Below are 17,222 nucleotides of genomic sequence, written 5' to 3'. Positions count from 1 at the left end.
TATGCAGCTGGATAAGCATTTCCTATGCCTGGTTTATGTTTTCCTCTGCAAACGTCTCTCTCTGGACTTTATACTCATACAGTATGCTCAGTCTGACACACACACACACACACACCCACACACACACACACACACCAGATTTCACCGTCACCACCTTTGGCAGCCCTGCAGGGTCAGCAACGGACATACGACTCCTCTGGGTGTCCCAGTCCACCTGTAATATCAAACACCCCTGAGTGCTCTGAATCAGACGTTGAGTGAGATATCAATCCCATCTCCTCCTCCTCCACGGCCGGTTTTCATGGCTTTAAATCATTTCCTGGCTGAGAAGGACTGCTCTGTGCTGCTGCAGGATCGGCTGCACCTGTAGCCCCATGCATGTGTGACAAAGAATGACCACACAAAAAAAACGTGGCACCCGAATAAATTCCGCATAAGCAGCAGTTTTTAAATAACGGCCAGTGCTGACCCACAGATTAACTGTAGGCATTTAATTTCATGTATATAAGCCCCTCAAGATCAGTATGAAAAAACAATAAAACACATGAGGGATGGGGAATGTCGGGTGAGCGTTATTGAATAAATGCAGATGTGCATACACACTGTGTACATATCCAGGTTGGGTGTGGGGGTAACAAACAGGCGAGGACGTGTTACTTAACAGCTCATAAATCTTACAAAACAATCATTTCTGCTCATGAATATCATTTTATGGTCTGGAGAAAAGTGTGTGTCTTTATATGTGTGCATATCTGTGTGTGTGTGTGTGAGTGTGTCTGGAGCTGGTAATGCCTGCTGGCCCTCAGCGCTCTGGCGCCAGCGTTAACATGTGCTTTGTAAGCAAGTGTTGAATTTGGAAACAGGCATTGTTACTTGCAGCAGGGATTTGATTATGATGTGGCGTACATATGAATGAGGAGCGAGTCAAAGCTATATAATCGCTCCTTCATATGCTTCTTATTAAGCCTGTTTTATGCAGTATTTTGTGGTTTGGTGGGAGGCTCACATGGATTGACTCCTCAGCTTGTTTTTAATGGAGTGTTACTGGCTCAGGTCAATTAATACAGATATGAAGCTGTTACAGTGACGTGACGTGATGCGTATTGAGGCACCCACAGAAAGTTACCCCACGACTCTTCAGTTCCCCCTCAGCTCTACAGAGCCAAAACACATTTAGCCACTTTTACTCAGGGGTGGTGGAGACTAAAAACAGAGCAAAAAGGATGAAAAACAATTGGACTTGACCCCAAATAAAAGCTGATCTGCTGGATGTGTAAAAAGAGCCTAGGCAATAAGGATTTTGGGGGACTGATGCAGATATTAGGGAGAACAAATTTCCATATCGTCCAATATATACACATCTGTTAACCAACATGTTTGCCATAAAAGTTGACAGTATGTTAATGTTGTGTTTGCAGCTTCTTTCTGCAGCCACAAAGTTGACAAAAATAAGTTATTGCAGCTTTGAATATAAAATATGCCCATTTTTTTTATTACTGTTTTGGCAGTGAGTGAGCATAAACCTTTGTACTGATGGGAAATAATGTTGGGTGGCAGACAAACTCTCCTCAACTTGACTTCTAAGCTTAAATTTGCAAATTCCGGGAAAAGCTAAATATTCTTTCCAAAAGTGCAATAAATTACGTAACACGCAACAGAGATGCTCGTAGAGTTGATGTTACCCAGAAATGTTTTCCAGCTGTGAGCAGCTCCTCCACAACTCCATTGTTCATTGCTTTTGCGGGACAATAACATACGTTTGCACTTCAATCAAAAGTGCATACGGACATCTTTGAATAATCAATATAAAAATAAAATAAACTTGTAGTCTTTTCTTTAGGAAATGACCTCAAAATTACAGACATTACGATGGGATGGTTTTTTGCCATTAACAGCCTTCTTTTCTTTGTTTTAACTTAATGATATAATACATTCTCATGCCAATGCTATCAGGAACAAATTGCTACTTCACCTTAAAGAGAATATTAATGTATTTATTGGTAATTTCATTATTTCATATTAAATTACTCTTCTATACTATTTCTGCCTGGATAATTCATAGTTGGGCAGTTTGTAATTACACTTAAATAACAGTTTTTGATATTTATTTAGCTTTGTTCTGCCACCAAAAGGTTGAAGAATGTTTTCTTCCCGTTTTCACTGAAACAAGACAACCGCACAAAAGTGAACCATCCGAGTGCTGACAGCAACAAGACAGTCTGGGCAATCTGCGCAGGAATGAAGCTGCGGCCTCTGTGTTTGGCCACTACAAAGCCTTTACGATGCCTGTATCGAACACACGAAGGGCCGATGGAAAACCAAGTGCCGCCTGAGCTGATCTGACAGTTCGCCGTGCAGCCGGTGCGCTGAAATTTATCTCAGCATCCCATATGGCAGAGGACTTCAAAGCCCTCCTTTTGATGTAGTCTGCCTCGACGAGGCCTCGGGCTCATAAGCCTTAAAGAGGCCGTTATTGCAGCTCAAGAACACACTGCATGTACAGTATAGACTTGTTACATAAATCTCTGCTGCATGCTGAAATGAGGGAGTTTTGTGACCCAAGAAACACTCAGGTTCTTATGTCATAACAAAACCTGCCTGGACGGTAGAGCAGAGAGAAACACTGGGAACAGTAAAAAAAAAAAGCTCATATTGTTATTAAGTTTGATATAAGCATCATTTTCAATGTGCGTGTTCTTGCAGGTCCCTGCTTAAAGAAATCCAATATGTTACTTGAAAATGTAAACCTTCTCTTTTAATACATCACGCCCACTGATGCTTTGCCTGAAAACCTTGACCTGTCAGAAACAATGAATATCTCGCGTTGTTTGACAACTTGACCTGGAACGCTGCAGGAAAAAAAAAAGGGAGCTAAACACGGTGATATTAGGTTGCAGCCGCGCTGGCGTTTTCCCCACCTTGAGGTAACAAAGAATCCAGAGACATTTACAAATTCCTGGGGGCGATAATACCACCATTGTGCTTTAAGTCCATTATTAACACTCTCAGCTCGGGTTGTCTCTGTTTGCCCGTCCTCCTCATGCTACATGGTTGGACAATGGGATATTGTTATCAGGCCTCCTGCTCCTGGAAAGACGTTTAATGAATGGGTTTTAGAAAACCGCGGCAGCGACCAAAACACAACAGGGTTGGTAGGGAAACAAGACAGTAGTCATTACAGCTCAGTGTGGTGTTTACTCGCCTCAGGGCTGTTGACGGCTCCTGACTGAGGACTTCCCCCCCCTCGAGTGTCAAGCTGCGGCGAGCAAAGTGAAGAAATCAGACACGAGCGCACACACACAGACACAAGAGTGGTTTGACGGTAACTGCGCTGTAATCATCCCGCTGATATATCAACGCTTAAAGCAGCTACACGCGAACACACACACGCACCGAAAGATTTAGCTTTCATCGCACACAGTCAAGCAGGTATAGCATCAGCTGCACCGTCAGTGTGTGTGTGTTTCCATCTTACTCAGCACAGCCTCAGGCTTTGTTCAGCCGAGTCTCCTGCTGAGACACAATGCACATCTGACGCTGGAACATCTGACAGCCTCCTCACCTCAGCAGACAGACCTTTTGCATACGTGTGTGTGTGTGTGGGTGGATACAGAATGTATTTCAGAGACCAGGGAGAAAACGTGTCTGAAAACGGCTACATAGAGACAAACAGCCTTTCAAGCCTACAATCAATTCGGAGTCTCCAATTGACCTGACCCCTGTGGCGAGGAAGCTGGAAAGAAAACTCCACACAGAAAGGCCCAACTAGGATTCAAACCAGACACCTTCTCTTCGTCTCCCATCTCTAATCCACATCTCATGCATGGAGATAACCAGATAACAGTGATATGAATGAATATAGGTTGTTTTTTGTTCCAGTGACAGTTTGTCCATCTTCAGAGCTTCAACCTCACAGCACCTGTGACTATGTAACCATGACGAACGGAGGAAGAGTCCCACCTTGAACATTTAAGAGGGAGAAAAACAAATGTGCTCACTGATGACGTGAGCGCTATGTCCTGAAGTGGTCCGTCACATCATCGTGCGTGATCTCACTGACCAAAATACAAAATAACATCGGCTGAACAAGGCCTCACAGTCATCTCTCTGACAGCGTTTTTCACTCTATGTGTTTAAGCTCATCATCGGAACTCTTGGCCCATTCTGACACATTCTCTGCCCGCTTCAACTCTGCGGTAGAGATGTCGACAGACGCTTCACGGACCCGTTTTCTGAACACCTCACACCAGCCTCCAGAAACTCGTGCAGGCTACACAGGGCCAACCACGCACTTCACTGGCCGCACTCCATTCAAGAAGAATATCTGAAGTAATGAATGAACACATAATTGTCCTGCTCTGAAATTTTAAGACGACCAAACGCTTTTTTAAACGTCATTTCCAGAAGAAAATGTCATTTCATATTCAGGCCAATACGGTACCCTGACTCTCTAAAGCAGCACAGAGCACTTAACATAGTTGTTTTCCGTTTATTCAGCTTAGGTGCAGTGGAAAAATGCTTAGGCCGTGTGCGTAAGTCGTATAATAGAAGGGGAAACCCTGAATAATCACTGCGACTTTCTTTTACCATATATGTTTTTCTTTTGCAGAATAAGAGCAGTAATTGTATGGTGCTTCTTGGTTTGGGTGAGATATTCAAAAAGGCATGTTCTTACTCATATTACCTGCTTTTGTGCATCTGTGCGTGCATGCGTGCATCTATGTAAATGCAGGTAATCTGTTCATCTCCAGGATGATAGCTTCACCTGCTCTCAGGCTCCTCTGTTAGTTTAAGATCCCTTATCTATATGAGGAGCCGTGCACACCCACACACACACACACACGCATGGATGACTTCCGTGAGCACATATGCAGCTTTCACTTAAGGCCGAGCGGAACCAAACAAAAAGAGGAAGACGATAGGCTCAAGAAGGAATAGAGGATAAAGAGGGGAAGTTGGGACAGAAAAGAGGAGGTGGAGCGTCCGTCGGGGCATCGGCTGCCGAGCGGGTTGAGTGAGCACCGTAGATAGGACTGATGGAAGGGCTCATGTGTTTGCTGATGGGAAGAGAGATATGGATGTATGCACAATGTCTTAGAACATGCGGACGCACACGCCCAAGCTTTAATTGAAAAGTTCTCACTGTGCTGAAGAAGGTGGTTATATAAGAGGGCCTCAAGTCGTGTCTGCATACAATCTCTACACATCTGTGTCTGAAAACAACCACTAAATACTGCTCATCCGCCAATACGTGATGAAACTGTGATCTGCATGTGTCTGTGTTTGTGCACGTGCTTGTAAGAGCACTACAAGAGAGAAAACTCCACATTGTACATTTAATTTCCTTCCATCTACACACGCAATCTGAACCAACCATCGTTTGCAAAATGGAAACAACCATGGCATCTGTGGCCCATGAATTCAGCCAGAGAAGGTAAAACTTTTGTCTCTGCCTCATAATGGGTGGTCTTAAATGGTAGATAGATGGATAAATATTACTGATCCTGAGGGAAATGTAGGTGTCCAGATGGAAACTGGGCATTTCCTTCTGCTGAAAACTTAAATTCGGTTCAATTCAGTTTACGTTTGGGTGGAAAAGTGGCTGTTGACAGTAGTAAAAGATGTTCTTGCTGTTCATGCTGCAGAGGTGTGGCATTAAAACCAGGGTATATCCAGATCCAGATGAAAACACACATGCACACAATGCAACCACATTGACAACTTTAATCCTCATCTCCCCACAAGTTGTTCTCTCCTTCCTGAATGCAAAAGCTGCAGAACGAAGTAAGACCACAGCGGTTTCTCTGTGGGCGACAGGAAGGAAAGAGGATGAGGCAAGTGGTCCATGTGGTGCTGAGGTGATAGTCTGGATTAGGAGGCGTAAAAACAACATAAAAAAGATGGTATCATTACCCCAGGTGAGCCATCTACTCTACTAGATTTCAGACGTGCTTTTTCACAGATTTACACTCAGATTCCAGTAAATCTATCGTCAAACATCTATTTCAGAGTTCTGTTTGCCTCCCATGTACCTACAACTATACTGAAATACAGGCTTTTTCTATTATGCCTTAAGAGACAGTGATTGACTCATGCTGCAACTGGATGGACAGGCCATGTATCGCTATTGTCTGTCAACCCAAACCGTCAGAAAGTACAGAGTTTTATGAGTCTTAACATATTACAAATTTCCTTCACGCAATGCCAATTTTAAAGCTGTAAAAATGAAACTTGTGGCTTTCAATAGTTGGCTAATGAGGACAGGATTCACGCCAGACTTAAAAAAATGAAAACAAAACCAAACACGGAGAAAGTCACACAATGAAAGTTAAATTGTGCGAAGGGGAAATGGAGCCTCAGCTCAGTCATGAATGAATTTCACTTTCAGTGGTAGCCATGGACGTGGGAAGTATGGTTTGTAGGATTTTCCGATAGGATTTACGGTAATGATGCTGCCTTCAAGTGCGGCTCGGACTGTTGGGAATTCCCCTTTTGTGAGCAATCAACGTGGAGAACACAGAAAGCTCATACAGCGAGTGAAAGTATTAGTGTTATTTGAAATTACTATTCACTGTCTTTAAGACTGTCACAGCTTTTCTTTTCTTCCCGCCTGTCTCTTGCTAAAAAATGAATAAAACTGGGACATAACCTCATCATAAAGAGGCTTAGGCACTATAAATATAGACGAAATATAATATTTTCTGTCTAAAAGTAGCAGAAACTGTACATTTAACTCCTTTACTGTGTGGAGCACTTAAACTCCAGCCCCACATTTACTACATCGACACTGATTTATGTACTGTGGATGTCCTGAGGTGAGGGTAATATAGTCTTAAAGCCTGTAACAGTTGCAGGTCGCCGTTATGCCTATATAAGGAGAAACTCCTGCTCCTGTGAAAGCCACTGCCGCGCTGGCAGGTTAATTGCATGTTATGTTCAAGTTTAAAGTGCTTCCTTCGCGGGCCGCATTCTCAGAAATGGAATTCACCCCATCTTTAAAAGATATTTTTACAAGTTTAAACAATAACACTGGTTTTCTTTAGAGTAACGGCACGGTTCTAATTAGGTTTAATCTCGACTCAGGAAGCCGGCTGCGCTTTAGGTATTTTTTTATTTTTTTTTACATTGAACCCCCTTTTTAAAGTCGTGCCTGAGTATAGGTGCATGATGAACCATTGTTTTTTCAGCTTTAACACATTGCGATGTATCGTATGATTTATGGTCGCACGGCCTTCAGCGCCGACACACATCCACACGCACAAAGTTACTCACCATAAATGTATGTTCAACCTTTCATTCCTTAGTCAAACTATGCTGCCTCATTTGTAAATGAGGACATCCAACACTGTCCTTATACTATTCTAGGGCTGGGTGCCAGCTTTACTGTAAGATAAATTAAAATGATAACTGCAGGGATGTGCACACAGAGAGACCAAATATGATCCAGTTTTTGGTCATAGATCTGTCAGATTTGGCAACCCGAACCAATTCTGGCTGAGCTAGCACAACCAGGGCCAGCTTTGGTCCACAGGCCCATGGATGTTATGTTATGCAAGTCATTCATCATGATTCTGGCGTGGCTCCACATCCAGGTGAGCCAGATTTAGTTAACTGTTGGACCGAGTGGTTTTAGACATCTGTAGCCCTGTGTCCTATGTATGAAGACTGAGTCGCTGGACACTTTATTTGTTCTAATCTCAGCGGTTTCATAAAACGTCAAATAAACGGGCAAAGTGCAATCATTAAAATGCCAGAGAACGTGGTCCACACTTGAGAAGGTGGGAGAAACGTACGCCATCACTGTGAAAGCATTGCAGGCTGGAGAAACAAGGACAGAGAGGCAGACACTGGAATTATATTCTCCAAAGATTGTTACGTTACAAACTGGAACAGCCCTCAGTGGAGCACAGACCTCCACCAAGCCCCAACTGTCCTCATAAGGAAATTCACTAGATACAGATTTTTATTTGAAGCTGCACCTAATTGCACACGCTCATAAATATCAGTCCTTAAACATGTCCAATCAATGAATCATTCTCTGACAAATCAAGGAAGGTTTCGCAATGTTAAATTATCTGGATCCTAACCAAACTTGTATGGCTTGTTCCCTGACTCATAATGCATCCTTTCAATTTAATGGTAATCTGTGCAGTAGTTTTTGCATAATCCTGCTAACTAACAAACAAATGGAGAATGGTGAAAACATTTTTTTCATCATGATCCATGAGTTATTCCCTGGGAAATTGGTGAAAACGCAAAAAGAGATAAAGATCCAGGTCAAAATCTAATTGGTTATTTTGTTGGTGTGTCTCCCAACCTTCCACTTCGTTTCGTGGAAGCCAGGGAACACGCACTCATTATCAGCAGCTGGAGTTCATTCTCGACCATGGAAATAGTTCGATAAAAGTAATAAACCCTAAGTTGGATACGTCTGATGATGAAGACCTCGAAGACTTCATTTTTTTATTGTTTTAGATATTTTTTGTGTATAAGGACACGAAGTATGAAATGGGGAGAGAGCAGAATGGGTCGGGTCGGGTCGGGTCCACCTCAACCTTGTTTGTATCAACAAAGCCTGTTGCATTTGCTGGTGATACTGGTGATGTAAACCTATTTTGCTCCAGCACTTTACTCTGCACCCCACCTTGCAGTGAGCACAGCTAAAATAATGCAGCTCATGTATAGAGGGCCTTGACTACCTGTTGCCTCGTGCATTCCCTAACAATAACAAACCTAGTTGCCACATGCATTAACGCTTAGCTAACCCCTTTCATGTAAAAAAATGGCGACAAAAGGCTATTTCTGACGTGCAGAAATCGTTGTTATTTTTGGATTTTCATGCTCATTTCACCAGTTCTGTGCGAAATGAGCCGCCCCACATGTACGTCTGCGTTTGCTGCCAAAGGTGCTCCATCCATCACCGAGACACCCATCCACCCATGTGTGTGAAAACAATACACAATAGAGCCTGTGTGTGTGTGTGTGTGTGTGTGTGTGTGTGTGTGTGTGTGTGTGTGTGTGTCATGCTACACCCTGTCTCCACTCAAGTGCCGTGATGAGACAGGTACCTAATGCCCCTATTATTTCCCTCCTCAGATGCACAGACATATAGACATGTATGCACACCTTAAAGGATATGCCAGTCGCTGAGGTATTTCCTCTATCTAAGCTGCAAGGTGACGAGCTGTCAGACCCTGGGGATTTTAAGCGATGATTATACAGGCAATAGGCAGCTCGAAAAGAAAAGGAGGGATGCACACATATTCTTAGTCCTGTGTGGTCCGACGCACACCCACGACCCGCCGCCACAACGAGGCTATTGTCTCCCGTGGACAAGCCTGAGGCGGCAGGTATGAATAATGGAGGAGAGAGTGAAACGTGTGAGACGGAGATGAAGGATAGAGCTGGAGGAAAAGAAAGAAGAAGATGACAGAAAGCTGAGAAACTGATGCACGGTAATACAAGGAGGACAAAGAGCAGGAGAGGAGACAGACAGACAAGGTTATAGGTGCAGAGAAGGGGGGGGGGGGGGGGGGGGGTAGTGAAGGAGCTGTTCTTTTAGAGATGTTCCAATACTGATATTGCCAAAAATGCCAGATCAGGCATCGGCGAGTACGCAAATCTATGAACCGCTCCGATACCACGTCTTTGAAGGATATTGGTTTCACCCAGATAAAACTGTTGTCTACTTTTCCCGGAAATCACTTCTTCTATACGCACCCCAAGAATGCCACTGGTAAGTACTGGTTTCAGAGTGGCAAAGAAGAAAAAGTGATTTCCAGGAAAGTAGCCCAAAATTTAACAGGGGAAAGTCCCACAAGTAAAACAGTACAACATTTACTGTATGTAAGACTTCAGTTTCCAGTTATAAACAGGAAGTAATTGCTGTGTTTTCCTAGATTTATTGTTTGTTTGTCTAACTCCCAAACTGCAGGACAGATCAACATGAAACTTGGGAAGAACCAATACAATTTTGGTGCAGATGTTTTTATTTCCCCTTTTATTTCCCCTGCAAGATGCGTGTGGGTGTTTTTGATGTTTTCACAGATTTCCGAGGGAATTATTCATTGATCTAGATGAAAAACTAGGCATAATTTGGTGCAGCTTGATTGAATTTAAAGGGGGTAGTTGGCCCTTGTCGGAGGAAGAGAAAACCTTCATTATTTGTTTGTGTTTGTTTTTCAAATAGAGTTTGAGTTTAACCATCACTCCCACACCAAATGCACTTTGTATCTATTGCTCTGACTGAGTGAACACTTAGTTTGGATCATGTTATTCTTTGAAAAAAATTGGATTGTAATGTGCAACAAGTTGTTTGATTCATGCCGTTTGTTTGGTTTGCAGACATGTTCAAACTGCTGCAAAGAATAGAAATGATTGCTGTGGTCTGATGCGCCAACTTCCTACGGACGTTTGTGGTGTTCCTTTGACTTTATGCATGTTCGCCTGCTTTTAAAAGAAAACCTTTCAAACACCCACCGGTGTTCATTAAATCAAAATTACCTGACAAGATGTTCCTGACAAAGCATGCTGTGTACTTTGGTTTTGCTACGTTTATGCCAAGCTGCACGATAATCACACTAAAGCACACCGACCTTCACTGGTGTCTTTTTATTAGAAAGGGGAAAGCTTTAGAAAATGTGTTTCAGTGGCGTCAGCCCAGAACGATCAACAAAGAAGAGACAAACTTGTTTATACAATCAGCTTATAAACTCAAAACCATGAGGACACCATGAAACGATGGGAGCGGCCTGTAATTAAGAATGTCAGGACTTTTCATTCATATATCATTCAATGAGGGAGTAATGCTTCTTAATGACTGTGTCTCGTTGCACCGCTCGAGGGTCTCGAAGCCAAGACAGAGGAGACAAGCAATTCCCTGTTAAATAGGACGAGATAATGTTTTATCACATCATTTGATAACAATGGGTAAAGGCAGGAAATGCCCCGAAAACCTTCAATTATATAACGTTCGTCTTTCAGTAGGTTTTAATAAGAGAAGTTCGGGTGTCTACGGCTGCATTCAATTGCTACCAGACACCATAAACTCTACAATAACTTGTTTGGCTGTGTCTATAATTTCATACACATGTTTTAGAGCTGAAAAGGTTTCTATAAACACTGACGCATACAAATATCAATTGGATTCGTACATGTGTTGTGAGGGGAAACACTGCTGCTGGCAGCGAGGAGCCTCTTGCTTAATACAGATGGACAACAAATAAAAAACATCTTCTCATTCGTCTCTGGGTGTGAGATTTCAGCCTCTGGGATTTTCTTCTACCAGGAGGTTAATGGAATTAAGAGCATTTACAGAAAAAAGCTGAACCCACTAAAAACCTCTACATACACAATATGCTATCAGACGTACCATGTACCTTAAAACTGTGACAAGTTGGAAATGTGCTTTCTCCTACAAGTTTCTGATGCCTCTGCAGAATGGACATTTTAGCAATTTGGGAAATACGCTACAGTGGAAACAGCTACGGATGATTAATCACGAATAAAATATCCCCAATATTCTTTAAGACCTGTGCAATAAGACAAATGTATTCAGGCAATTTGTCAACAGAGACTGAAGCAAAGTTAAAGCCTGGTCTAGTTGTATCCTTTTAAAGGAATCATGCGAGTTCGGGCAAAATCCGAATAAAAATTAAATAAGTCAAATTACTGTCATTTTGTCGGCCAAGGAATTCACTTCACGTGATTTCAGAATTGTAACACTTCCTTTTTCAAATAGTGAACCTATTTTTGAATGAAAATGTGCATTTAAATGGTTTATAAACTTTATAAATAGAGTTTATGAAGCTGCTCTCACTGCACTGAGCCAAATGCAGCGATCACAGCAGAGACGCCAGACACGTAGAGTGCTTCACAACGCCAAACAGCATGGTCACACCTGAGAGCAAAAGCCGCACACACACACCCAGACGCACGCACGCACACACACACACACACACACACACACACACACACACACACACACACACACACACACACACACACACACACACACACACACACACACACACACACCACACACACACACACACACACCACACATTAACACACAAACAGACTCAGACACAAACACAGACATAGACATAAATACACAGACACACACTCGTTGTCTCTTACACTTGTGCGGGCACACAAAATGCCATAAAACAGACAGACCGAAATACGCAGACGCACACGTTAGCACACACATATTCATAACATAGACAGATATTCGCAAACATAGACAGATATTCACACACACAGACAACTATAGATGCAGACAGAGACACACCGAGCCCTCGGGGGATAGTCTTTCTGCCACATGGACGCTCCACTCGTCCACTACAGCAGCAAGAGGTGGTTTGACGTGGCCGTGACTGTCTCGTGGAGTGATTTCATTGTGTTGGTCAGCTGTGGGGAACAACCACAAGCCCTGCGTCCACGCTACCATAAGGAGAGGCCTCCACAACCAGGAGACAGGCCAGTTTGGACACGCACCACTCGCAGGCATGAATCAAACCTAAGTAAACTTTGAGTCGGGAGAAGAACGAGTTAAGGAGTTTGGTTGAGAGATGTGAAGTACACGAAAGTAGGACTCATAAACCTGACCCTTTTCATAATATTCTATTGGTTTGAACGAGAATTTAAAACTTCATGATTATTTTAGGGGACATTTATCCACTGACCTGTCAGGGACTCGTTATTTGTGAGGTGATTTGTTAAGAAGCTATTATGTATTAAGAGCTGAAAGCAAAATGTAATAGACTCTGTGCACATAGTGTAAAACACTGAAATATGGGGAGGATACAGTCAACACTGTTTGACTCAATGCAAACTTTCCTGGCTACACATCCAGGAATGCCAAGGTTTCACTTGGAGAGAAAATACACCAGGTCTCTGGACTGATTCAATGTGAGGAACAGAAATAAAAAATAAGTATATTTGATCCTTCAGAATAAAAAGAAAGTGGTATTTAAAAATGGTTGACCCTAATTTACATCTAAGTCAGATTACAAGTCTACATTCTTTACAGCCATACTTGTTTTTTACTGTGGTACTAATAAGTAGAAGACCAAATGTTGAACATGGCAAATCTTGAAGTTGCTTGAAGTTGACATTACAAACTACGTGCCAACAAATATCTCAAAATGCATAAGTTTCAAACATTTTTATAGACTTTTTAAATTTACTTAATAAATAAATGACGTGAGGTTATTTCTTTCTGTGTACTTTAATGACTTTTAGATAAGCAAACATACAGAAACACCGTAAAAACACAACCAAGAGATCATAAAATATATTTAACCTTATGGCCACTTTTTTCTCTCGTGTTTTTCATTTGCAAGAGGAAGCTTCTCGAACCGCTGCCAGAGAAGCAAGAGACGCTTCCAGCTGCGGAAGCATTTGGGTTTTCCCTTAAAAAAAAAAGAAAAAGAAAAACTGTCATCGCAAGACCTTTAATAACAGAAAACCTTCGACTAAATGATATTGCATTTTGGTGTATTAAACTTGTGATTTTCTGTATTACCTGGCCAAATGACAACCTGATGTCTCATTCAGACATTTACACTCATCCAATAAAAACAGACCTGATCAGGGAACTGTGGAAACAATGTGGGGAAAAGTCAGATGATGGAAAAACCTCACTGTGACAATCACAAAACGTCTCCTAAATGCCCAGAATGTCACAGATCGGTGCCTTTTGGTGCGTAATTATCAAAGGGGGTGGATTTTTCCTTTTAGTCACTGAGAGCCACGGGCTATGATGTAACCGCCATGAGAGTGCGGGGCCTTTAGGAAGGACCGAACAAAGACGCACAGAGACGTCTGCTGACCTGACATTACAAACCCAGAGAAGCCTTGGCCCTCTGATGCCGGCCACCCTTGACCTTCTCCGCCACAGCGACGTACACACACACAAGCATCTATATAGACACACACAAGACCTTAGTAACTGTTGCTGTTTTGCTTTCTCTTAGTCCACACCGGGCCCACCACCCCATTAGCCAACCTTGCAAGGTGATCGCACATAATTAGAGATACCTTGCTTATAGCTTCCTTGGCATTCACATCATTTTCATTTAGCCCCTACATTTAAATTACACCTGATCAACACTCCACTCCCTGTGTCTCTCTTTGTGTGCATACCATGCATGTATGTGTACAAGTGGGGCTGCAGGCAGGCCACGCGCCCTGATGAAATCGCAGTAATCCTCAGGGGCCGATAAAGCCCTGTTGGTGGCAGTCCGGGAGGCCCCAGGCGCTCGCCGCCGGCCCAGCCTGGACCAAGCAGGGACCAGGAGCTGTAAGCTGCTTATCTTTGTGTCAGCCGCAACCAAGACACAGCCTGCACTGGTGCTAACAGGCAGAGGAGGACATGTACACACACAAACACATGGGGCTGAGCACAAAAAGCCTTGAGGTGATGTCAGGGTGCGAGGCCAGGAGATGAGACTGCACATTACAGCTCAGTATTCTTTAAAAATACACAATGAAACCCAGTGGTATGAGAATCCACACTGATCCACACTCAACACTGCAAGGTTCTCCTGCTCAGGTGAAGTTTTCAACCTTCATGAACCACCTTAAAACAAGAACCTCCTCTGGGCTCCCAGAGTCTGCCTGTGGAGGAGGTTTTCCTGGTGCAAGACTGCCACCAAACAGGCCGTAAAGAGGAACTGCAGGTAGAAATCTCTTAAGGTGGACTGGTGTAGATTGTTAACTCAGCAGCAGGTTGTAAAACTAATGCTGTGGCTCTGTGTGAGGTGACATCTGGCTTTACATTACATTTATAAATATGGATTTGATTTTAAAAGGGTGTAGGCTGAGGGGAAAGTGTTGCTCGCTATTTTTACAAAAAGAGGGACAATGTCCTTAGAGGAGGTCAGATGTTCAGTGGCAATGGCCTCAAGTTCACACACACACAGAGTTATGGATGCCGTTTAAGGTGCTTGTTTTTGACCAAAATAAAGATTAAAACGTGTATCAGGACCCTGAACATCCCCAGAATCCTCCACACACACACACACACACACACACACACACACACACACACACACACACACACACACACACACACACACACACACACACACACACACACACACACACACACACACACACACACACGTATACAAACACCTCTGACATAATGAATGGTGGGAAGCTGGTGAGTAAACAGCTCACTCATTGCTCAGTTAAATGACACACGTCAACCAGGTCTTGTGCAGGAAAAGATCAGGATTTAAAGGGAAGTATTCTTTGTGTTCAGGCATTCGTTCATTGATTCAATGAGTATGTAACTGGCTGTTGCAATAATAACATAATATTATTATGATATAACAACATAGAAAGAGGAAGATACATACAGGAAGAGCCATGGATTACGGCCCATCACTGCAGAGACAGCCATATATGGCAAACTTCACAAAAGCAGAAAACATGTTTAGGTTCAATGTTGCAGCAATCTATAAACACAAAATCTATAAGTACGCCCGAACTGCTTGGAATTAACCCATTAACCGCCAGGATCAAGCGCATGAGACTAACAACCTGTGCTGAGAGACACAGAGAGATGAATAGAGAGAGAGTGAGCAGATTAGATAAAGCAGAGAAGGATGCAAACACAATGGCCAGATGAAAGAGACGTGAGATAAGAGGATCAGTGAGACACAGCGCAGGACCGCTGCTTTGACAGGGGAGTGGACCTGCAGGGGGGGGGGGTCTATGGCACACACACACATCAGATAGTCGGATATCAAGGCACTCAAACACACACACACACACACACACACACAGCTGATCTATATCGTTTTGTTGTCCTGTCCTAAAAACATAATCCAAAAATGTGTTTTTATTTTGTCTAAATCTTTGTTAAACGGCTTTTTAAAAGGATTTTAGACAAATCACAAGTGGAGCAGAGCACATGACGAGCTGCAGTAAGTAAGAGACAGCATTGACAGTAGTAAGCATTGAACTGGAAACTTTCTGTTTCTCTGTTTACATGTGTTGTGACTTTGAGCAGCTCAGTGCATTGAGCTCTCTCCCGGTCCACCGTCCACAGGGGCCATTTACTGTTATTCCATCACAGGCCCCTGGGTTTGGACAAAGCTAGTGCACACAACGACACTACACAACAAACCTGCTGCACATGAATCCACTACACTTACACTTAATAGTGTCCTAATAACACGCACATCCCTCTTCAACTTCTGTAAACAACAGCCCACATCACATGCACTGAAATCTGAACATGTTATATAATAACAAATGAAACAGACTACTATTAGAAGTGTCTCCAGGCGTGGTTGACCTGCAGCCTCCTCAGGTGTCCTCCTCCTCCTCCTCCTCCTGCTCTTCCTGCTCCTCCTCCTCCTCTGCGGAGGCTCCAGTGTCCAGGTCCTCCGTGTCTCCTCCGGCCAAAGGTCCCTGGTCCTTCAGTCCCATTGTGTTGTCTTCTTCACAGCTGTAGCACGTCCCTGAACCCCCCTGCGGAACATGCTAATATTAATTGTTTAGCATTAGCCGCCAACAGAGAGTCATGGAGAGCTGGAAAAAACAACAGAACAAGTCTGAAACAAGCCGGTTAACTTCTGTAATTCTTCGGTAACTCATGTTTTAGCTTAACTTGTTCATTTGGAGTCTTTCTCTCCAGAGAACCGCTCCGCTCTCACCTCAACTCCGCCATGACAGCTTGTTGACAACACCTGACACCGATCTGACCAATCAGCGGCGACTGCTGTCGCCATTGGCTACCGACCGGCCAATCAAGCAGTGCACAGGATAAACGACTTTATACCAGCATCAAATATGATGAAGATGAAGAAGATGCTGATGATAATAGAGATGTTGATGAAGGCGATGATGATGATGATGATGATGATGATGATGATGATGATGATGATGAAGATAATAATGATGGAGATGTTGATGAAGATGAAGATAAAGAAGATGCTGATGACGATGGAGAAGAAGTGGGAGATGAAGAAGATGATGATGATTATGATGATGATGAAGAAGAGGTTGTAGATGATGAAGATGAAGATGTTGAAGATGAAGATAATTAAGATGATAAAGGTGATGGAGATGAAGATAAAGATAAAAATATAGATGATGAAAATGACAATGAAGATTATAATTATTATTATTTATTCATCAACATTAGCTTTTGGTGGCTAATGTCAGCTTTACTTAATAATATACATGTATGCTGTATAATTTCC

At 42.9% G+C, this 17,222-nt stretch overlaps 1 protein-coding gene across 2 annotated transcripts in view; it reads right to left on the bottom strand.

Moving 5' to 3' along the window:
• LOC117772636 (sodium- and chloride-dependent GABA transporter 2-like) overlaps nt 1-16,356 on the bottom strand; it is a 119,589-nt gene extending 103,233 nt beyond the window's left edge. Inside the window, exon 1 of one of the 2 annotated variants that reach the window (XM_034603975.1) lies at nt 16,284-16,356. The gene's annotated coding sequence lies outside the window, so the exon portion shown is untranslated. The remainder of the gene's footprint in view (nt 1-16,283) is intronic. The other variant, XM_034604020.1, reaches the window with a different exon arrangement.
• Between the last annotated feature and the right edge of the window lie 866 nt (nt 16,357-17,222).

This window comes from Hippoglossus hippoglossus, chromosome 2 (assembly GCF_009819705.1).
Source record: "Hippoglossus hippoglossus isolate fHipHip1 chromosome 2, fHipHip1.pri, whole genome shotgun sequence".
In the NCBI taxonomy this organism is placed as follows: domain Eukaryota; kingdom Metazoa; phylum Chordata; class Actinopteri; order Pleuronectiformes; family Pleuronectidae; genus Hippoglossus; species Hippoglossus hippoglossus.
The sequence above is the reverse complement of the archived record's forward strand: the minus strand, read 5'-3'. Positions and strand labels throughout refer to the sequence as shown.